The following is a 24,836-nucleotide window of genomic DNA, read 5'->3' as shown; positions in this document are numbered from 1 at the left end:
GCTGATTGGGTATAATTATGCATTTGAGAGGTGGCATTTTGCTGTTTGAAAGGACTCTGTGGCTGTGAGATGAACAGCCTCTGGTTGAACAGCCTCTGTTTCCGTGTATCTTCACATGAAGGAGAAAAGCAGGATGGACCCTATGTCACTGTTCTTACACTTCACAGGGCAGGCAGTGGTTCTGGGTCATGGTGACTCCTCATATCCACCTAGCCATTCCATCATGTTTTTTACCTATGAAAGAATAGCAAAAGAGGCAAAACCTTTAAAAATGGTATCTTGCTCCTTATATTAACGTTTATATGATGCAAAAAGGAAATTATTTTAAAGAATATATTTAAAATATAAAACTCCAAAGTATATTTCTAGAAGAAAACATAAATAAAATTTTGTGAGCTTAAGGTGGGCAAAAGGAGCACAAAACATAACCTGACATGGCGGTACACACTTACAATTCCAGCATTTGGGAGAAAGAGGTGGATCTCCAGGTATTCAAGGCCAACCTGACTAGCTATCTGCACAATGAGACCCTACCTCAAAGTAAAAGGTGGGGAAAGAAACAAAGTAAAAGAAAATCTCAAAATATTAAAGAAAATTTTTGAAAATTTTTTCAAATTTATATGGTGAATGACAGTCATCAAATGTAAATATAAATACCTTTGTTCCTCACAGGTCACAAGGATAACAATGAAAAACCAGTCTGAGACTGGGAGAAAATGTTCTCACTTTGAGTACTCTTTCAAGTAAGTAAAAGGACAACAAATGCAATTTTAAAAAGCCTTTTCTAGAGTTTTTTGGTTTTGTTTTTCTGTTTGTGGAGTTTTTGAGACAGAGTCTCGCTATGGAGCCCAGGATGGCCTCAACTCACCATCCTCTTGCCTCAGCTTCCTAATTTGAGTTCAGCTCAACACACAGAGCTAAGCCTGACTCTGGTGGCTCAAGCCTGTAATCCTGGCTACTCAGAAGGCAATGATGAAGAGTATCAAGTTTCAAAGCCAGGCTGGACAAATAGTTCCTGAGACCCTATCTCGATAAAACTCACCACAGAAAAAGGCTGGGGGAGTGACTTAAGGTGTAGGTCCTGAGTTCAAACCCCCATATGGAAAAACAAACAAACAAACTACAACAACAACAACAGAAAACCTCAGAGCTATTCCAAGATAGGCCCAGAGTACTTCCAGCTTACTGCATTGATATGGACAGGGATTCCTTCCAGTGAGTCACATCAGGCAGGGAGATGGAGCCAAGATGGAGCCCTGGGGACAGAGCTGGAAGCTCACAGTCTGTGAGTCCATGAGGCATGCACCACTACCCACCTGCTGGTGTGATGAGTGGGTGGCTGGGTGTTGCTGCACCCCAGTATTGGTGCAATTCCTTTCATATGATCTTGATAAGGGGGTCACATCATTCCTTGCTCTGGGTGTTTGATAAGCTCATGGGCTTGATTTTTCTGATATGCTTCTGATAAACCCACCTGTCCTTGTGTTTTTAATTTAATTCACTAAGTTCATGGGTGGTCATCTTTTATTTGCAAAAGCAAGTTATTTATCAGCTTTATCCATGATGTGTGTTAGAAAGATGGTGACTATTTACCTGCAGACAAGATGTGCAGTGCATCTTTGCACTCAAAATAGAGCACACTGCCATTTTATAAAATGTCCAAGCACAGCTTAAATGCTACTGATTTGTACAATATGGAGAAACTTTGCAGCAGGGCACAGCCTTATCTCCACAGCAACCAAAAGAAAATGTATTAGTAGGTATTAGTAGGTGGCTTCACAAGATCCACGTGGTTGACTCAAAGTGAGAATCACTGTGAAAGGAAAATGTTTAAAGAAGAGAGAGGCAAACGAATAACACATTGAGCTGCTTTTACTGTCATTTGAGGAATATCCCTCATGCTGCCAGCTAGGAAAATACAGTGAATTTATGGTTCAGAGAGTTACAGAGAGTTGGGCATTCTTGGGCAAACATCTGCAGACTTTGGTGTGCACAACTAAAGTAGTTTTAAACAATTGCTTACCTCACATTGCAGAAGACTGGAGGTAGGGAGTTGGGATTGGTTGATATTTAGTACACTGGTGACTCAAAGATCCCCATCTTCCTACTGCCATTGTGTAACAGGTGTTTAGAACTGCTTCTGCTAAAAGCTCTGACTCTTCACTTGGGCCTGCAAATACACAAAGGGGAACTAAAAACAGGATAAAACTTGGTATCTCTGCCTCCATGCAATATCTTCTCCTTTGCTCTGAGCCACTCTCTGCTTCAGACACCTTGGATTCTGGGAAAGACAGAGGTGATGGATATACATTTTGTGACAAAAGTCAAACCTACCAAGCAGTGATGATTTTCTTCTTATTGTAACAAGGCCTCTCCTGACCAATCCTGACATAAGAATCATCCAGAACACAGTTTGATCAAGACTGATTACACCTGCTTCTGCCTCAATACTTGATAAAGTCATGACTTTACAATAGCCAGAATTACAAAGGTAAAAGCTTTGGGATCACAGTAATATAAAGACATCAGTGTTTTGAAGGCTGTTTCATCTTTACGATGAAATTAAATTCACATTCTCAGATCCATAAGCACTGAGACTAATCTGGGGAAAACTAAATTTAGGTTCTGAGATAGTTTGCATATCTTGCTTCCTTTGAGGAACAAGGGATATAAATTTCAGAATTTAAGGACAGGCAGCTTAAGGTGGTCACAATGGCCACTTTTATAATGGAGATTGCTGAATATTTCCTGGCACTCAAAGAGACAATGCACTTTGATGTGGATTATATTGATTCACCAGAGCATAACCATTTCCTCTTACCTTGCAGTAACTTGCAGCAAATCAATGCTATCTGCATTTCAATACTTTGTTTTACTGACTTCTTAATAGAGATGGCTTGAAAAAAATTTGATTAGAGAACAATATGCTCACACCTTCTAATAACTGAACTACAAACAGATAGGAAACTGGAAAGCAAAATAAATCACTTTATTTTTAAATCCTCCAAAGCAATTAATGATTCCATAGTTTAGAAACTTTGGTGACGATGAAGTGACCTTGTTAACTTTGTTACTTTGTCTGAAAGGTCTACTTAAAAGCTTCCCTATCACAGTATTAAGGCTGTGTGTTATTTCATTACATTAAAACATGAGCTGTAAAGGGCAGTGCCAGGACGTGTAGAGCAAACTCACCACCCCTCACTATCATTGCTTTTCTTTTCTTTTAAGTGTTTGCAACATTTATAAGCTACAAAATATTATTCCTTAAAAGGTAGTGGTAACAGCATTCCTTAAATTGAGTTTTTGTGAAAATTTTGAACCCCTCTGTCTTGTTACTGCCACACATTGTGTTAAGTAGAGACGAACAGTTGAAGGAGCAGTCAGGTGTGCTGTTTCTGCTATCCCTCGTCTTCTATTGGTCAAGATCTCACTCATTATGAATCTGAAAAACACATCAGAGGGCAAGCAGAGCAACACAAGTCAATCCGGAAGGATATCTGTCAGAATCAGCATGAAAGGCTTAACTTAATATGGGTTGACACAAGTGGAGTTGTTAAATATTTTTGTTATGGTTCTATTAAATTTGAATATAAAAAAGTCACATGAAGAATATGAAGCTAAGATTTTATCAAATGTTTGATATGGAATGATATCAACAAATGATTATCTATGTTTATGCATATAAATAACAGAGAAAGGAAGAGAGAGATGTCTGTCTCCTCCAACATCAGTATCAATTAAAATATCATTACTAAAATGAAAGAGATTAAAAACACTTACTAAGCCTTTAAGATGTTCTGGGATTGATGCAGTGTGAATTTGTGAAAATTATGTGCATTTATTCTGTCCTTTCATCTATTCACTGATTCTTTACATCCTTGACTATTCAACCCAACACCTACATTTTCCTCCCAGATCTCTGTGTGCAGGTCTCTTCTTCAGATTTACCTACATTTATTGTATACTATTATATTTATCTTGTTTTATTTATTGCACAATAATGTCTTCTCCCAGGGAGAGTGAAAACACAAACCACACAGTCATATATAAAATTCTTTGCCACGTAAATCACTGGTCTTCTTTCTCAGCAGGGCTTGTACCTATTTAAGATTTGATAAAACCTAATGAAGTGCAGTTCAAACATTTGCACTCTCCTGATCACTGAGCACTAGTCACAGGGATATTTGCAAGAACATTTCAAAATCTATTTTTATGAACCTCAGAAATCGACATTTACAAGAACATTTGCAGTTGACATTCATAAAAGCTGCTAGTTAGGCCATTTAAAAGTACATCCATATAAGCATTTATAGTTAAAAATAGACTTTAAGACTTCAGACATGTTCTTTATCAAGGGATTTTATTAAATTTTTATATATGCAATGAGTCACAGATAAATGAGTAATCACAAGGAGGTGGCAAGTGATTTGACTGACTTCGTGAAGAGTACTACATTGTCTTGACTTGTAGAAAAAGTCGCTATGTATTTAACAAAATTTGCAGTGTGCATCCGTACGCCCTAAGGCATCTTGAATTTACCTGTGGTCACTAAGGTAGTGAAAAATACAGCTGATTTTCTCATCCAGTTCCCTACACTGTCTCTTTGCTTGATTGCTACAATTAAAATTTTTCTTAAATTTTGATATTTTGGAAACAAAATTCATTGGTTATCAAAATTTAGAGATATGATGTCCAAAAATCTCTTATTAGAGAGGGCTTTAGGGTTTAAATGTGAAGATAGTAATAGACAGAAAAAACTTCGTAATTTCCCACATCCTTTATGGAGAAGAAAAGAGAAAGCTTGGAAGAGAAAAGAATGGTCATAGATTAAGGATGACCAAGTTCACAAAATATTCAGCAAATATCATACATAATGGAAAATTTTAGATATATCCACTTTAAGATAAAAGAGCCCATGGATATTTGACCTCACTGCTATTATTTCAGATAACATTGGCTGATGTAAGATAATTAAAAATGGAATGGAATAGAAGAAGCCTTTGTTTATTGAAGGCTCCTCAAATGATTCAGAGATTGTGTAATATTTGCACACATACAGGAAGAATTTTCTGCACAAAATAAACATGTAGAAAGTATTATCAGATACAAAAATACAGTAAACAGGTGCAGGGTGTAAAGTGCATATAACTCAGTATTGTGTTATCACCAGTTAATGAAATTGCTTGACCAATCTTGGCAGGCAGGCCAGACTTTCAGGCTACTGGTCTTTCAGGAATCTGCTACCTGCAATAAATATTACCTGCAGATCTTTGTTGGCTCAGACTTTAAATTTTACAAGAACAACTGCTTGGGCAGGGCTTCCAAAAGGAAAGATAGTAATCACTCAAAGACCATTCAACTTCATGTTACCTATATTTCATCAAGTTCATGGAAAGAGGATAGGGAGAATGGTCTCTTGAGTTACTTAGCATTTCTCCAGAGACATTCCCATCTCTACATGTTCCCTTCTTCCTGCAATAATAAGCATGAATTTTTTTATCTCATCATGATTTGTGGATGAGATTGATAAAAACAAACATCCAGTCATCCAATTTTTTTGGTACATTGATTGCATGGGGATTTTCTTGTATTGCAGAATAAAATATCCTACTCAAAATATCAGTAAGAGCTCTAGGGTCTTAGGAAATAACTGGCGTCATCATGATGGAAATTTTACAACTCTTGACCATATGTACATATTTACAACCACCATGATACGAGAAATATTCTGAAGCAAGAGGAAATATTTAATATATATTAATGATTTAGATTCCTAGTATTTGTTTCTCAAAGGAGAAAGTATATTGTTAAAAAAAATACATTCTAGTAAGTATTAGTAAGCAGTGTGGAACCGCAGATTACAGAGCAAAGACTTAAGAGTAGAAAAATAACTGACCCATGGTAACCTGATATATATGATAATGAAGTTATCAAATAATGAAGTTATCAAGATCATTGAAAATGGTTTATGTTCATGAAGGATCTTAGTAAATTAGGATCATCATTCGGAACACAAACAAACCTAGCTCCTTAACCTTTTCTAAGCAAAAATATGGACTCCAAATGGGAAAAAATTTGAGAATATCTTAATTAACTAAGCTTGGTGAAGTACCTCTTTTAAAAGACCCATTTAGTTTGAACAGAAAGGAAAGTGTGACTTTATTTACATTAAAATGAAGACTTTGGCACAGAAGATGTACAGAGCTAAGGGTAATAGAGGAGTAAGCCTGGGAGAAGATATATGAACATAGTGAAGTAAGATGTCATATTTAACACATGCAAACAAGAGACCAAAACAGAAAAACTCTCAAAAGATGTAAACAGTCACCATCAGTCCTGGATGTACATTTCAGAGAGCATTATTGAGATTTTTGGAAGGAACATATAAATATTTATCCAATATTCTTTGTAGTAGTTAAGAATCAGTTATAACCCAGTGTCCACCAGCAATGATTCAGAAAAAAAGAAATGTGATCAATTTTACTGCACACTGTAGAATACTGTATACTGGTTAGATGCAAAAACCTCAATGTAGAAAGACTTATGCAATGCTGGGTATGTATTTAAAAAATCTTTTTTCTGAGTAGAATAAGTAAGAGACAGAAGGAGACGTGTTTTGACCACTATCTAGTGCAATGTGAACACAGATGATGGCATACTAACAATGCATTCTGGGTATACCAGGGTGGCTCACAAGCTCACCCAAGAATATGATGAAATGATAAAATAAGGAGCCTAGCTTTGAGTTTTTGTGGTAGTCAGAAAAGTGAGCACTAGCATGTACAGGAGGAGCTTGCATGGTCTGGAACTCCCATCAGCAGTAACGATGGAAAGAACACATGACTTTTTACCAATTTACACTGTAAATTGGTGGAGAGAGGACTAGAGAAGCTGCTGCAAACATCAAAGCATAGAGTCAGAATCTTTGCTACACCATCTACAGCAACATTTAATTGGAATAACTGTAAACGCTACTGCCATACATGTACACATACACACACACATACACACACACACAAATATGCATATCCCACGGGGCAAAAATACACATTCACCTCACTCAGGCACACTAGAGTTAAAGTCTATGCAGGTGGAAATACTTGAGAAGAAAAACGGGAATCAAGAGTGCTTCTTAAATAACAGAAAATTCATTTGGACTTGTGAGAATGTTGTTCCAAGAGTAGAAGAGTATGAATAAACCCAGCCCTTTGCACCTTCTATGTCTTGGCATTGTTAGAAGAAATTTTAATTCTGGTTGATAAGCATACTTCTGGAAACCTTATTCTTAGCATCCCAGTCTACAAGGGAAACAAAGTGATTTAAAATAAGTGGTGAGAGTGAAACAGAATGAAAGACATCACAGTGAAAGTGGCAACATTGATTCGGCACATATCATATTATAAAAGCTTAATACAAATTATCTTATTGAACTGACCTTATGAATTATTCAAAGGAAATGTAATCATATGAGGAGTTACATCTAAGATATTATACTAGAACTTGGATAATTATCTCTGCCTGTTGTAAGATCTCTGTTTCTAGTGACTCAATTATGACAGACATACTATGTCTTTCCTTAGAGAATGTTTTATAAGCCCTGACACATTTTTACCTGTATCTCCAGAATTTAACGTTCACAAGCTGTCATTGAAAATGGTACAGTTTGCAGCAAATCTGAAGATGGCCCTAAGACAAGCTAGTGGTAGTGATCATAATATAGACAGAAATTGCGTTTAATAAAAATGTATATCCAGATGTATCCATTATTTTTCCATTGCTGCAATATCCTGGGGAAATGCAGTAGGAGTGTAGCTGGAGTTCCAATAAGTAGTGAGGTTTTATATGTTATTTCATGCTCTTACAACTGGATTTTTACTTAAAAATGTTAAGGAAAAGTAAAAATAACATTTCCAAAGTGAATACTTCTAACATTGTGGTATTCTCCTTTTTAAAAATCTTATCTAGAAAGTGTCACTTGATTGTTTTTCTTGTGACTCATTCTGTCACTCCCTCCAGATCTCTGCTCAACCTTCATCTCTCAGTGGGGGCTTTAACCAACCATCATATATGAAATATAAGTACCTAACCTCGACCCCCTCATATCCGTACTTATCACCACTCAGTTCACAATACACGTACTCGAATATGTATTTACTATCTCTCCTAATGATGAGTGAAATTATTTGACTTGCCTTCTAGTCTGTTCTCAGTGGTGAAAAGAAAAACTACTGAATGATCCATTTTGTTACCAGAAATTGGCAAGTAAATGTTGATATTCTGATTTTCCTATCTTATTGCAATCAATATTTGTTTCAGTGACTGCCTTATAGAGAATGTGGTCAGAAAATGTACTGCTAAGTGCACAGCCCTATTTGTAAAACATAACAGTTTTTAAATTTAATTTCTGTGTCAGAAAGTTTCATGGACTCTCTCCTAAGTTATGTTCAGTTCTCTTTATACACTCACTAAATACATTTCCATTTTAATATTTTTTATTCTTTGTTCAAGATGTCTTTAAAATAGAAGACTAATTTCATGCAAAAACAAAATTGTTGCATGGCAAGACAGCATTCACCAACTGTCCCTGGAGTCCTTCCATAGTCCAGCTTTCCGTGTCTTCCTTGTGGCCATGCATCTCCAGAGAGGCTAGTCACTCCTGAACAAGACAGTTTGCTTCTTTTGCATAGAAAGAAAGCAGACCTGTGTCTGTAAAGTATAAACTAACTACTTGCCAGTGACAAGTTCAGGCATTAGTGTATTTTTCCCATTGTTTGTTGAAACATCATTGAGGGCCGGGAGTGGCTCCTGGAAACTTCTTTCTGCATTTACTCTTAACAGTTTTGCCTCTGAACAATGTTGTATCAAGCACAAGAAGTGAAATTGCTAGTGCTGTCAAATGACCAGGATGAGATCTAGCCGGAGGACAAAGCCCACACCAGGGCCAGATCGAACTCGGGGAAATGCGGAGGATGCCGAGGCATGGAGCTGCAGCTGCAGCCCTGGTCCCCCCACATTTGAAGAAGTCCCTTTTTTTGATGCTACTTAAGTGATAGAATTCCTCTAGTTCAGCTGAGTAGTGGTAATGCTTACTACTTGTAAACAAAAATTTGACAGAAAACCTACCAATGAGATAAAATATGTTAATATAATGGGTTCTTTTGTTTTTTTTTAAATTTACTGATATTGAATGTTGTAAAGAGGCAAGGAAAATGATACTCTCCAGTTTTACTCAGTGGACTGTAGAAGAGCTCAGTCTCTTAGGGAGGATTTTGCTTTATTCATAAAATTTAAAAATGCATTTCCAATACAATTCTGTCACTCATTTGTCTACCTTAAAGAAACTATCACATACATTCAGAAGGCATTTGTTAGGATATTTAGTCTAGAGTGTTTATTATAAAATAAAAATATTTTCTTAAAATATTAAGAGAATGGTGGTAAGAGTCAATACTGCTTTGGAAAACTATATATATTTTTTCTTTTTTCTTCTGGCCACATCACCCTAACTCATTGAAAGCTTCCATCATTTTGGTAAAAAGTAGAAAATGACACAAACTTCAAGCATGAAGGTAATAATTGCTTCTGAAGTATTAGAATAAAATTATCTATCAAGAGTTTGTTGAGAGAAAGAAATCACATTCTTCCTTTTCTCCCCTTCGTGAGTTAGGGGTTTCTAGTGTCTGTTCCAAGTTCTGCTGTAGTGTGAAGAATAAACAACTTCCACTGATGGCAGCCAGGTGGTTCTGAGTTGCTGTTAATGTTAAGACCTGAGGCAGATAAAAGAAAAACTGGTCTTGTTACAGACAGTAACAATCTGGAAAAGACAAAAAGAGAGAGGCAAAAGGGAAACTGGAGAGAGTAGAATGAAAAGCCACTTTTTCTCAGGGCTTTGGTTTAGAAAGGAAGAAAAAGATTAGACAAGTGCAAGTGCCAGGGACTGTTGAGGATTTTCCCCAGGTCTGCCCCCCTCTACACACGTGAGGTAGGTCATACAGCAGGAAGCATGTACTATGTGTTTATGTGCATTGGGCACCACAGGATGCTGCCGGGAAAGGTCGTAAGTTTCTCCCACATATAGCACCCTAAGTGTATTTGAATTGTGGACATCACAAATAAAGTCAGTGGACCCATCATAGCTCCTGTTCACAGCTGGAAGAAGTGAACCTACAGAAAAAAGCACTGGATACCTCCATCAACACGCTGAATCAATGAAGAGGTGGACAGTCAAGGTGCATTCAGAAGAAAGTACAAAGGCACAGTGCTAATGACTCTGAGCAAGGTGAGGAAACATGAAAAGTTAACTCCTTCTTGGTTTTTGGCTTGAGTGGCTCCAAGGCAAATAGAACCCAGATAAACATGGACAATGCTGCAGACGTCAGAGGAACACAGAAAGTTTTATGCCCAGAGACCAGAATTCTTTATCATACGGATTCCTAAGGGTCATGACCTTTCTTGATCCATTCCCAGGTCCTATCACAGTTTGTCAAGAGATACTCAAGGAGTAAGTAGCAGGATATCTCAAAGACTGAGTCTACAAAACCAAACATGATTTCAGAGGCATTTTTGGACTAACTTTTGGACTGGACGGAACAATTTAAGCATCAGAAAGTCATCAAATAAAATAGCCTGGAGTTGACACTCAAGTTGTAGAGCAACTGCCTGGCAAGTCCAAGGTTCTGAGTTCAAGTCCCAGGACCACACATGAAGAAAAAAAAGTAAAATGTCATTACATTAGTCTACACAGCAAAGGTATATTGTGAGCTAAGAATTTTGGAGTAACTTCAAGAGAGGTAGATGTGTATGTACAAATAAAGAAATATTTCAAGCAATAAAGGAAGCAGAATGGTTGAAGGAGTATGATAATTTTTATGTGAAGAACCCCCCTACATGTTAAATGCAAATGTATAGCAAAAATCTTGGAAGGAAGCCATCCATCTGGTTAATATGGTGGATCCTCTTCCAGAGAAGCAGAAAGGAACAAATTCAAATGAGTCTTAGCCTCGGTTAATATGTTTTAACTTATTAAATGAAGATATAGTCAATTATACAGTATTCTTCTAGAAAAATTTAAAGTAAAAGTATGGTGACTACACTTCTGGAATGAATTAGCTACTCATTCTACAAATTGTGAACAGGCCAAAGCAATCAAATATTTGTAGTTATGTGCATTTAATTTTGGCAAGTAAAATGAGATTTCACCCAGCTGTTTCAATACCCAACACTCTTGGCATATTGTTAAGCTTGTAGTTGACCCAGAAGTTAGCTTGATAATGATGACATCAAATGTTATTCATGCTACAAGAATTGTTAAGCACTTCATAGGTATCATCTCACTTACTCTTCGCATACATGAAAGTTTACTGCATACACATGTACTATTCTCCTTTTATATATAAGGAAACGAAGGTAGAAAACTGGAAAAGTTCAACTGAGTATACCTAAGTAGATACAAGTTAAATTTAACTTATAGAGCACACTGTTTATTTCTAAGATAAAGAGCTGTTTATGTTACAACAACTGCATTTCTGAGAAGTCCTAGGACTCAGTTGATCTCCTTCGACCCCCTTTATTATTATCTGTTGTTTTATTACTAGGAATCACACCTGAGTACCTTCTTTGCTTCTGTCCAGTTGTGGGGAGGTTTTAGACAATTCCAGAAGCTTCAGTATTTTGGATGTTGAATTTTATTCTCATTGTAACCTACCAGCTCTATATCTCATGTAAAATCTTCGAGTTCATGTCTTTCTCTGGATGCTAAACTAGACCAGAGCTTGCAGGATTCTTACTGAGGTAGTTTCCTGCAGTGCACCTTTTCTTCCTTCTGCCCCCATCATGATCTGTTTGCAAGTTCTACACAGTTTTTCTATTGCAAACAAATCCTTTTCAAAGGAGCTTTTAACCTAATTTGAATATGTCATTTAAATAGAATGCAATTTCCCTGTCATCAGAGCTGCCCTCTTCACTGACTTGCAAATTTTCTCCTTAAACAATATACACTGCACAAACACAGTGTATACAATAAATATAAGGCCAAGAAATTCCACAAAAAATAGAGAAAGCATGAACACACATATTAACCCCATCAAAAGGTGATATTTGATGGGATATTCAAAGTGGTTCCTAATCACCAACTAAAGAGCAGAAGCTTTACTTCTGAAAAGACTCTAATTCTGCAGTCGGCCGTGCTTCCTCACATGAAAAGTGTAACATGAATGCTATAGGCTCGGATGCCAATTATGGGGATAAAGGAGAAGCTCACAGTGATTAAGAGGTTATGCTCCTTTGAAAGATGTAATTAAATGGCAGAAAGATTCAGTTCAGCGATTCCTAAACCAAAATGTATGGATTTATTTTTATTCTTTCTGTTTTATGCTTCCTTTTCTTTTATCTTCCATTAAACATGATACTTTTTTTATTGTTCCAATAAATCACAAGATAATGAAGTCAGTAAATTTCACCATTTCATAATAGCATTCAATAAAAAATTTATATTTTAAATCATATATTTTACCAATGTAAGTAATCATTCACTGTAAATTTTGCCTTTTATTCACGGAAATAACCAAAATTATATGTCTTACTTCCTTTTCTGTTCCTTTTCAAAATTAGTGCATAAATAAGCTATAAAATACTCATAAAGGTAAGCAATTCAGTTTCCTAGCAAATTTTATACACACACACTAGATATTTAGCCAGTGTTTTATATGTTTTAAAACCTTAACCTTAACTGAAAATTTACTTCTTTTGAAATAATTGAATTGTTTTTATTGGAACCAAATGTGCATACAATCTCCTTCATCATCCTCTACTTTAAATTCTATCAGATGTAAGCAAAGCTGAAGAAGTCACATGACTGTGTGCCTATTGATAATTATACCATTTCAGGGCCAGAACTTGCCACTTGGTCCTGTAACTCCCAATCTTGTTGTCTTGCCATAAAATCCCAATGAATCAAATAATAACAAAATAATCTTAAGGCAGTAAAGACATGTTAGCTTAAAAAATGTGACTAAAACAATACTTCATAACATTGTTACTTCAGTTATTGTGATCTCTACTTCTTGTTCTAGAAATTTTTGAATTTGCACAAGAAAGTTGACAATACTGATGTTAGGGTACAAACGTTAGGGTACCTTTGAGGCTTGCAGCCCACTCAGCCTGAAACCGGCCATGGCTAACATGACCCAAGCCACCACTTACTGGAACAAAGGGAGGTGGGACGGTTTCTGGGAACAGGGACTGTTCCTGGTTAATCTTGCTAAAACGCTATGTGAGTCAATGAGTTGAGACACCTGGTGTTTACCAAGTTCCTGATAAATAATCTTCAAGTAATCTGTCCCCACCACCAGGATGTGGGAGATATCAGAAATATGTGACCCCAGGGGCCATAAAAATTGCTGTGTAACTGTGACTAATGTCTAAAAAAATATAAAAGCAGCCTGAATTTTGTATTCGGGGTCAGTGTTGAAACTCACTGCATCGGGTGGATACCCGGACCCCAGCTGGCTAGAAATAAACCTCGCTTTGTGGCTTACATTATCGTGAGTGTCTTTTTGTTCCTCTGAGGGGTGGTCAACTCTGGACCCCAACACTGACTCTACTGTGTGACGCAGACTCCTTGAGTTGTGGACTTGCTGATGTACCAAAATAAAGGTATGTGTGAGAAAGAAAATTTCAAGGGCTGAATAAACTAAACTCTCCTCAAAAATTATAGGATCAGAGCAAGTGTATGCTGCAGTAATGAATTCTAGAATTAAATTTGTCTTCCAATCATAATTCTTGACAAAAAACTTATGTAACTCACTTAAACTTTTTCTTTTACTCTTAAAAAGGTTCTCAAAGCCCTTCAAAACCTCTAAGAGCAGGTTCGGGTTTCTTCTGCAATCTGTGTCCCTTTTTTTTTTTTTTTGCAGTACTAGGGCTTGAACTTAGGGTCTACACCTCGAGCCACTCCACATCCCTTTTGTGTGATGGCTTTTTTCGAGATAGGGTCTCATGAACTATTTGCAGGGTCTGGCTTCAAACTGTGATTTTCCAGATCTCTGCTTCCTGAGTAGCTAAGATTATAGATGTGAGTCACCAGTGCCTGGCTAATTTGTGTTTCTTGAATTGCAACTCTAAAATTCAAAATATATGAGATTTTGCTTCACAAATCACTTGGGCCTACTGATACAACAAAATACAAACACCTTCCATTTGTGACATTATCCTACATTGAATTAGTACAATGTACAGTCTCATATCTGTATTTTATTAGTTATCTTTCTAAACTGCAATTCTTTTTTGGTTAAAATATATAGTTCTTATTCCCAACCACAATTGGAGCAGAGTAAGTTAGGATAGAACACATGGTAAGTTGTCTCACAAGGAATGTAAAGAATATTGGTTTTCAGTATTAACTGTTTATTCAAGAGTGCTAGCTGGAGTCATCCAAGCATGGTACATGCCTATAATCCCAGGGTCCCAGTTCAAAAACATAATACAAATAAAAGGACTGGTATAGCCCAAATTGTAGAACACTTGCATAGTGTCAAGGCTTTGGGTTCAAACCCCAGCTGAATGTGTCAGTCTTACGGTTAGTATAATTTACTGTGAAGTTCTGTAATGTCCAAAAACTGATAGACTGAAAATCTTTCAGACAATGTGCTTCTCAGTCCCACTGATTGCATTAATTTTTCACCAATTTACAAGAAAAAGTTATTTTCTACAATTTTTTCTGGAACTCAAGTGTTTCTTCAAAAGTAGGCCTATATCTTTTCATGGCACTAGGATTTCATCTCAGAGGGGTCTGTGCTTGTTAGGTAGATGCTCTACCACTTGAGTCATGCACCCCAGCTCTTTTTTTCTTTTTCTTTATTTTTCAGATAGGGTATTGCTTTTGCCCAAATGGCTTGGAATTGCAATCCACCTACCTAAGGCCTCCTGCTGTGTATCTGGAATTTGATATGCATCCCACTGCACTTGGCTTGTTTGTTGAGATAGGATTTCACTAACTTTTTCCCCTAGCTGGCCTTGAACTGTGATCTCCCAATCTCTACGTCCTAATTAGGTAGGAGTCCAGGCATGCACCACCAAGTCCAGCTTGTCTAGACAAATATTTTTGAGAATGTTTATATGATTCACACAGAGGTTTTTTAAATTTACAGAACTGTTAGAAGACGGTTAAGTGTAGTAACATACTCTTTACTGTAGATTCATTAATTATTACCATTCTTTCTCCAGTTGCTGGGATGGTGGTTGTATGACTGCTATCCCAGCTACACAGGAGGCATAAGTAGGAATGTCATGAAATGAAGTGGCCCTGGGCAAAACAGAGACTTTACCCAAAAAATACCCATCACGAAAATGTGGTGGTTATTTCCATCCTGCCACCTAGCTACAGGGTTGCTTTTCCGTCTAAGTCACTGTCCTCTCGCCCAGCAGTGGTCCTCCCCAGACACCTGCTACTCAACGATTTTATCCTGTTCTTGTCTTTCAACTCCTCAGCATCCTAGTTAGCAAAGCACCTTACCTCAGACCCATTCTCAGTGTTCACACAGGCTGAGGCTCCTTCATCCTGAAGGGGATTTTGCCTGTGTTTTAGCATGTTTAGGGGCTGTATAAATGTTTTCTTTTTTTGTGTGGTGTCCACCTGGCTCCTGTGAGGATCCAAAGATGAATCTAATGAAACGGAATGTTTTCACTTGCTAATGGAAACAGTTTGTAACTTGTGCCATCTCTGACTTTTATAGTAAAACTGAATTGATTTTTGGTTTTAAGTGGTCTTATTTTCCCTTCTGAAAGATCTGATTTTCAGACTGCTATTTAGGCAGAGACCATTACACTAGAAAGTCCTTTTAGAGGTTCAAAAATGTAAATGTCTTTAAAAGACTTTGCAAAACCATAGAACCAAGGACCAATTACATCAGTACCTTCAGGTTATTAAGTAAATAGCATTGCCTCTATACATTTGTAGGGGACACCAGTTGGGTACTTTCACATTACCTTCCCCACATACTCTTTCTAAACTTTAGAGGTCTCTTGCTAAATAATTTGATAATTACTCTGTTTGTGTTTCACTTCTCTTATCAAACTCTCACTAAAGTTTCTGTGTTTCTACATTAAAGGAAGATGATAAGCATAGCATTCAGTAAGTTCCAATCTTATTTAATACAGGCTATTTTATAAATGAGAACACTAAATAGCCAGATATATTCACAGGCACTAAAATGTTCTGAAATCCATAGGTATATAAAGAGTAAAAATGAACAAATGCACTAGCAGATAAAAATGTTCAAAGACAGTCCACCAGTGCTTCAGGCAATGAAGTTCTGCACTAAGTCAGTAGATTTGTTTTGGTTAAAGTCTGCCCAGAAGACTGAGCCAGCCTCAGAAAGACGTGAATCCAACAGACTGCATCACACATTAATGCCAGTGCGTGGACACTGGTCTCTCAAATGACACAGCCAAAGCCTGTCCTGAAGTGGTGAGTGAGACTAATAGGAGATTCCTAACATTGGTGTGGCATCAGTAGAATGAGCAAAAATTGGGCATTTAGAGTAAAATTCCAGAAGGGGCTACATTGGGGTCCATCAACATGGGACAAGCAGAAAAAAAATGAAAGCAATATAAAAATCCAGGTAAAAACAAAAGCTACCTCAAACGATAACCAATGATGACCACTGTACAAAACATTGACTATTTCTCTTTTGCAAACGCTGCAGTTGTGCAAAGCATCAAAACAATACCCCATACTCAAATCTGTGGTTGAAACTGACAAGAGTGATATTCATGTCCAAGTGTTTTGCAGTGAGTGACCAAGGCGTTTTCTACATTCTAAATTTATCCCCATTATTCAAAACACTCAGTGCTTATTACAAACACTGGATATTCATAATAAGAATATTTTACATTTTGTTTTCTATTTTAGAAAAATAAACTCAACCTCAAGAAAATATAAAGCTGGAAAGGGAGAAGGTGGCCTAAGAAATGTATAAAACAAATACATACTGGCCAACCGCAAGTGAAACTCTGGCTAGTGAGGATCTAGTTTGCACTTCTTTTGTGGGGGGAGAGGAGAAGTAGGTCACAGCTGTGGGAAAACTCAGATACTAAGGAGTGATTTTGGCTGTTTTATCTCATCTCCTCATTGACCTGGAGAGTCACTGTCTGTTCCCTTGGTCACTATAAAGTATGAAACAACATTCAGGCTACAGAACACTGGGCACCCATGGGATGATATGACAGTTCTACACCTGCTCAGGTAAGTTGATGAAAGACATGGCTTGGCCAGCTGCCCTAAGCATCCTCTTCTTATTCTCTCACCAAACACTTGGGACTGACAGATTGTATTCTGAAAGTCATTTTTCCACTCCATACTACTCCCTTCAAAGATTTTTATTCTTGTGTTTAATTTTATTTATTAATTTGTGGCCACCATAGGTTTTGAATTCAGAGCCTTGAACCTGGTAGTCAGGTGCTCTACCACTTGAACCACTCCCTCAACCTAGAGATTTTTAATCAACTTTGAAAAGAGGAGTTGCTGGTGAAGGGTGGCACACGAGGGCCCACAGTAGTAGTTCTGGGTTACCTGTCCTTCTCCATGCCTGGTTTCATCATTTCCTTCTCTAACTCCCTAACTAAAACACAGGACCTAGACTATAGCCACTCACCATTTGCATCTTACCAGATAAGGAAACTCCTAACTCCAGAGTCAATTAACTATCTGTAGAGAATATAACCTCTAGACAAGTTAGACAGCATGTAAACAACTTACACTAGATAGAACAGAGCTCTAATGACACCAGATATAGAAAAAAAGCAGGTTTAAAGTATGATGATTTAGATCTTGAATAGCCCTAACAATCTGGGTAAAAGGCTTGGTTCCACCCTGACAGGTGTGGAATCTTTAGGAGATGGGGCCTCGTGGGAGGAAGATAGGTCAGTGAGTGTGCTCTAGATCGGAGTTTGGGATCTCCCTGACTCTGCTATGTACTCCCCACCATGATGTTCTGAGCCCCCAGACACAGAGCCAACAGACCAAGAATGAAACCTCTGAGACATGAGCCAGAATCTTTCTTCTTGGCAAGTTATTTATCTCTGGTGCTTTGTCATGGCAACAGAAAGCTGACTAACACAAGGGTATTCAGCAAATATAATTTTATTTATACAAAAGCTATGTCTTTTTAAAAGATTGTTTTTGAAAGTGTAATATACATATATGTTTTTGGTTTCTATGTTGAGTGACATATTTTTTTCTCATATTTCTAGGTCCTTATTAGTATAAATGGAGAAAAAATAATAGATCCAGATGCCTACACAAAATCTCATTGTTTATATACATTTTAAAGCAATTCTTGGGCTCTCAAAATATAAAATTATATGGGCAGAGGAAGATAATTTATCTACTTTTTCTACTATTTGCTCCAGTTATTTTGTTTACCTTAAGCATTTATTAGAATCTCCAAAAAAGTAGTACTAATGAAGACGGTAAAGGTCAATATTGTACTAACATAATTATTTTAGTGTTTCTCTATTTAAAATGATATTTAATATTCGATTTGCTAAATAGACTTTATTGCATTTAAATAACATAACATTTGTTCTTATTTTATTTAGCGCTTTTATTAGAAATGACATTTGAATTTTATTAAATGCCTTTTCTCTTCAACTGATACAATAATATATTATGCTAGCTTCATAAAATGAGTTGGTAAAATTTCAGTGTTATAGATCTTCAGTGATTCAGAGTACAGAATATAATATTTTGAAAAAGATTGCATTCAGTTGTGAATATTTTTTAATTATTTTTAACTTGAATCAGCTCATGCAATTTTTAAGACAGTTGAAATACCACACTGGCTTGTGTCTTTTTAAGGACATTTCGTCAGTTCACATTTGTATTAAAACTGTGCATTCAATTTATTCAGTTTTTTGGTTAGAATTGCACGCTGTTTCTCTTGTGATTTTGTATTTCCTTTTATTTGATCTCATTCCAACTTTCTCTTTTCTAATTTTTCCCTATTTTTTATTTTTCTATGGTTAGGCTTTTGAGGGTTTTATTCATTCCAGTTTTCAGTTTAAAGAACATGGTTTTGCATTTATTTTTTTCTTTCTATTATTTTCTAATTTCCTACATTAAGCCATAAAATATTCAATGAGTAGACCCCTCTCTGTTCATACTTAAATGGAAATAATAACATCAAAACAAACAAGTGACAAAATTGGAAATTACTCCAACTTGAAATGCAAAATAAAAACTCAGTATTAGGCATTAATTCCTCCTGTTCTTTTCATAAACACAGGAAGATAATACAATTTGGGGAAAAAGTTGTTCACAGAAAATTGTCTGTGTTTAAATTGAGTGAAAGGAAGAATCGGTAAATTCACAAACCATTTTGACAACATGATAGCTAAGCTCTTCCTGAATTCTCATTTGTTGCTTTATCACTACAATTGTGTAATTGGCACAGAATACTGTAATTCTATGAAGGGTTCTATGTGATGATAAGCAACTTTTTGCCACCTTTGTTTAGTGACTACTCCTTCATATACCATCTTCTGTGTTTGTATGTTATGAAATTTTACTTTGGTTAGGAATTGCCTTGAAATATGTATATACACATACATAAATATATATATATATATGCACACATGTACATACACATATATTAATTGACATTATGCAAATTTCATGTGTTTTCATTGTAGTAACCACATCTGTGGGATTACTTTGATTCAACTCTTGTAAATAAACAGAATTCTAAGTGTGAATACTCACTACTTTTTCTGAAAAAACAGATTTGTTTTGCTGCTCTGTCTTGTCCTATGGTAAAAAGTTTGGCTAGCAGCCTTTTATAGCTGAGGAGCAGATATTTGGGGTCATTCATAAGGCATTTCAGAGGGAAAGGTACCATGTGCATTGCTCCCCTCACACTGATCTTCACTCCTTCCCCAGTGCTCTTCATTTCTGAATGTCACCTACATCACTCTCCTTTTCATCAAAGAACTTTCAGCATGTCTTACAGGGGAGGTCAATTTTTGTCTGATAGCATTTTTATGTTTTTCATTCTAAAAGGTGTTTTTGCTAGATACAGAATTTTAGGTTGTAATTTTTCCAACTTAAATACTTGAAAACTCTCTTCTTATCTTTTTTTCTCTAAGGAGAAGGTTCTCTCATCCTGCCTCTGGCTCCTTTCAAGTTTCCTCATTTCTCTTTTTCTCATACTCAGATACTCCATGCCTTGGTGTACTTTTCGTCATCATCTGGGTTCATGTTCTCTGGGCTTCCTCGTGTCTGGTTTGATGTCTATTACAAATAAGTTATCAGCAATTATTATGTTAACATTTCTGTTACTATCTTTCTTCTACTGTGCCATTCCATCTCTACAAGTGACATGCCACACTGTTCGTGCATGTTTGATTCTGCTTTTCTCTGCACTCTTTACTTCCCTTTGCATTTTAATTTGGGAAGTGTGTATTAGCCTGTCTTTAATCATACTGATATTTATGGTTGCATCAAGTCCACTAGAATGAGCCTGTGGAAGGCATTCATCATTGTTATCAAAGTGTTTTTTATTTCTAGCATTTCCTTTTGAGTCTTTCTTAAAGATTCCATCTCTCTATATATATTACCCATCTGTCCTTGATAGAAAAAATTATCTACCTTTTACATTGGTGCCATTAATATCATCATAGTTATTGAATATCTATTTGATAACTCCAAAATCTCTGTCATATCTGAGGCATTCTTCAGACTGCTTTTTATTGCATTTTCATATGACTTGGGATTTTTTTCTGCTGGAAGTTAGACATACTGAATCAGTAAATAGAAATTTTAGCATAGAATCCTTTAGTTCAGGATTTTTTAAATTAATCTGGCAGGGAGTCCAGTGTATTTTATTTTGCCGTAATTCTAGTTACCTGAAAACTCATGCAATACTATACTGTGATTTTGCTCCTCTATTGCTTTTAAAATAAGTATAGTCCTTTAGAGAGTCTGTGCCTTGCAGCACTCCACTGTAATCCACTCTTATTGACTTGAACTCTGTGGGTGTGGGCATGAGGTTTGGGGGAGTAGAAGGTTTCCATAATCATAGGGATAAGTTTCAGTCTTTTAGTGTTCCTCTATCCCCTTTCTGTGGCCCCCACAAGTTTTTCCCTCTCAGGTGGGATGAGAAAGAAAGTCAGAGGGATCTGGAGAGAAACAAATAGCATGGTTTTTATTTTATGGCAAACACACTGGGCATATTTCAGCATGATTAAACTTTTCCCTCATCAGACTCAAGAAGGAGTTTTCTTTATCACTGTGAGAATAATATGATAGAGTTTCTGGTTGCATAACTCAAAAAATTGTTGATCCTCCACTCATTTCTCATTTCATCACTATAATTCAAACTCAGACTTCAGTAAGTCCTCAGAACGTCATTTGAGTTTTCCACTTTTCTTTCTTTTTTTTTTTGTTTGGTGAGACTGGGGTTTGAGCTCAGGGCTTCACACTCGCAGAGCAGGTTCTCTACTATTTGAGCCACTCCTCCAGTACATTTTGCTCTGGTTATTTTGGAGATGGGGTCTCTGGAACAATGTGCCTCGAACTGCGATCCCCTTGACCTCAGCCTCCCGAGTAGCTAGGATTACAGGCCTGAGACACAGGTGCATGGTCTGTCCTACCATTTTGTGGCTCTGTCAGCTTTTCTCCAGACTCTCAGCTCCCCGTTGTCGTTCTTTGGATTCTTCTGTACCTCACAGTTAGCCCTGTGATCGTCATTCCCTGATGGACAAGTTACTCACTTCCATTCTGTGTCTTCTTGCTATAAGATTGAGAGTAATGATTTTCAAGCTCTTTCCTGAGAACATGAACCAGAGAGCCTCCTACCCACTTTTTAGAGCAAAGGTTACTACATGAATAAGTAATTTAAAGCTTGAATGTATTTACATATTTCTACCTTTTGTCTTTCCTCCTATCCCTAAAGTAAAGAATTATGAGTTTGCAAATGTGGCTAAAGGAACTTTTTATTAGTTACACAGAAGTCATTGAGAATTCTCCCCATGATACTTTTCAGAAGATTAGGACATTTGTTGTTGGAACATTTTTCCTATATGCTTGGAAAAGTTATGTATTATACGTAGTGTGTGGAAGCAATTATGAAGCAATCAACTATCAGTATTCAAGCACTCATTAGTTGATATCTATGTATGTCACAGGAGAGGACATCCCCCTTTCTCTCCAGCTCTTCCCATCCTAACCTGTCATGTGCCACATGTGTGGATGTCTCCGTACCTGTGCATGTGGTTAAACTGTGTCATCACACTTACACCATGAGTGGTGATCGGTGTTAGCATGGTAGTGGCCTCCTTTTCACTAAGAGGTTCTATTTAATCTAAAGTAAGAATTGCTCCTGACCTGTGTTGATAGAATAGGTTTGGCACTCAGATGAAGAAGTTATGGGTCTATTTAGCCTAGGCAAGAAGTCAGGGCAGTAAAGAGCTGGGCCCTATAAAGAAGGCAGCAAGGAGAAAGTGAGGGAACATATCGCCCAGTGATTACAAATCTCACACATTTTGAAAATTGAGCTCCATCTCAAACCTACTGCTTGGTCTTGAGCTATGGTCTTCCTTTATGACCTAAGTACATCAGAAACAATTTTCCTTTGAATTTTAGAACATGTTATGTATTGTTTCTAAAAGTGAAAAGTGACAGAAAATATACATGAAAAGCTCATCATTGAACAACAATGGAATAAATCAAGTTGTAGTGATCTATAAAATGCATAATAATTGTTATGAACAAAACATAAAGACTTTCTGAAGCTGGAAGTCAAGTTTTAGAGTGTGGCCACTCAGCAGGGGAGAAAGCACAGGCAAAGATATAGGGGAGCTATGTGCCGTCTGGAAATTACTTCAGACTTGCTTGAGATTAATACACAAGACTGAAATTGAGATTAAAAGGATCACAGGTACATATCATGTAGAAGAGCCAAGGAATATGAGGAGGAAATATTTAGATCAAGGGACTGGTCAAAAACTTCTAGGCATAAGCCTAATGAAATGAGTGCCTGCTTGAATAGAGTTCTGGGTTGACACTGTATATCTGGGCATTGAGAAGATAGAGGAAAGCAGAACAGCGAGAAGGATGCCTGACTCCTTCTCAACATCCATTCTTGCATGACTAGTAAACATTCACATTACAAAGAAGAAGGTCAGGGAGCCCCTCAGCTGATTTCCTCATGCTTTGCCTCTGTGATCTAAACCACACACAAGGAATATGTCTTACAAAGCACCAAGAATGAAATGAATGTGGGAAGACAGTGGAATCATTGAGAACAAATTTTAGATTGCTGAGTGTCTACTGCTGAATAAAGAGAATCATGACATTAGATTAAATAATCACTTAAATATTTGAGTTAGTTTAAGAATAGAAGTTGGTAGCATTTGTTATTACAGAAGAGACTTAAAATAATCATATTTATTAAATATCTTTAATTTGTCAGGCAAATTCTAACATATTATTTTCACAATATTCAGGTTAACTGCTGTTACACTGATTTTAAAGATGTAGAGAGGGCCAAGGAGTCACAGTCACATGTGTGGCTTTGAATCCCTGGAGTTCACACTAGCTGTGAAACTTTGGGTGAGCCTAATCTCTTTTATGCCAGGGGCTTTTTGTTCCACTCTATATTATATCATTTCCTTTTTATATATCTCTAGAATTTCCTTTTCTGTTAATATGAGCTCTGGGCATTAAAAAAAAAAAAAGATGTGCTCTTAGAAAATTTGACCTGACAGCTTAAGTAATTTGCCCAAGGTCAGTCAGTGGATCAGTGGTAGATATAAAGGTAAGAAGCTATAATTTCTGCTATAATTTCCTGCCTGAACCATTAGATAGTTCCATCTGTTTTGATTCCATCATTAATATGATGTCATATTTCTGTCTCTTAATAGAAATGAACTGATCTACTGGCCAAAAATAGAAGGCGAAAAAGAATTTTAAAATGTAGAATTATTCCTCATAAAATGCAACTTTTTATCTGGTCCTGTTACACATTTAAATAACTTTCAAAAGCCTTTATAATACTGATCTTTATATCTATAATAAGAAAAAACAAAGCTTTCATTAACATGACTACTAAATGAACTTTTTTATGTTAAACATTAAGTGAAGCTTTTGATATTTTGATAATACAACAGGGCAACATCTTAAAATAATGAAGTGTTCATAAACGCCTGTTTCACTTAAAAGTAACACTACATTAATTTGATCCGTTTAGCATTCACACCATGTACAATGATACATTGATAATGACTGGCCACTTTTCTTAAGTGCTAACTAGCATATTATTATATAGCAAATTAATTGGCTAGCTTCTGTAATGTCACTGTTCATTATTAATTCAGTTAATTAAACGTGTGTCATACAAACCATTAATAACTTGATAATTCAATTCTCTTGAATTATCAAATCCTTTCAGCACAATACAACCCAAGAAAAATCAAAGTTACAAATTTAAGTGTTTCATGTCTATGATACCTGTTGTCCATGACTAGGCAGAAAAAAAATTCCCTATTTTATTTTATTTTATGAGGGTATTATATAGGATGTTTGTTAGGTATTGGCAAACTTAAAACATTGCATTTGTATTATTAACATTTACTACTTCACTGTTAGATTTGATGTATGACTTCTAAATAATTCTCACCAAATTTTTCAATTTTGTGTGGTATATTTAGGTCACCAAAACAATTGGAGTCCTGTCTAGGAGGTTGGTACTAGTAGGAGGGGAGAGGATGTAAGGAGAGGGTATAGGAAAGTGAATATGGTGGAAATATTCTGTACAAATGTATGCAAATGGAAAAATGAG

The 24,836-nt window shown here is 36.5% G+C and overlaps 1 pseudogene; it reads right to left on the bottom strand.

The window, feature by feature from the left end:
- LOC109679220 (small ribosomal subunit protein eS1-like) overlaps positions 1 to 24,836 on the bottom strand; it is a 67,398-nt pseudogene that overhangs the window by 2,093 nt on the left and 40,469 nt on the right.

This window comes from Castor canadensis, chromosome 9 (assembly GCF_047511655.1).
Source record: "Castor canadensis chromosome 9, mCasCan1.hap1v2, whole genome shotgun sequence".
NCBI lineage: Eukaryota > Metazoa > Chordata > Mammalia > Rodentia > Castoridae > Castor > Castor canadensis.
Note: the sequence above shows the minus strand (reverse complement) of the source record. Positions and strands in the feature narration are given on the sequence as shown.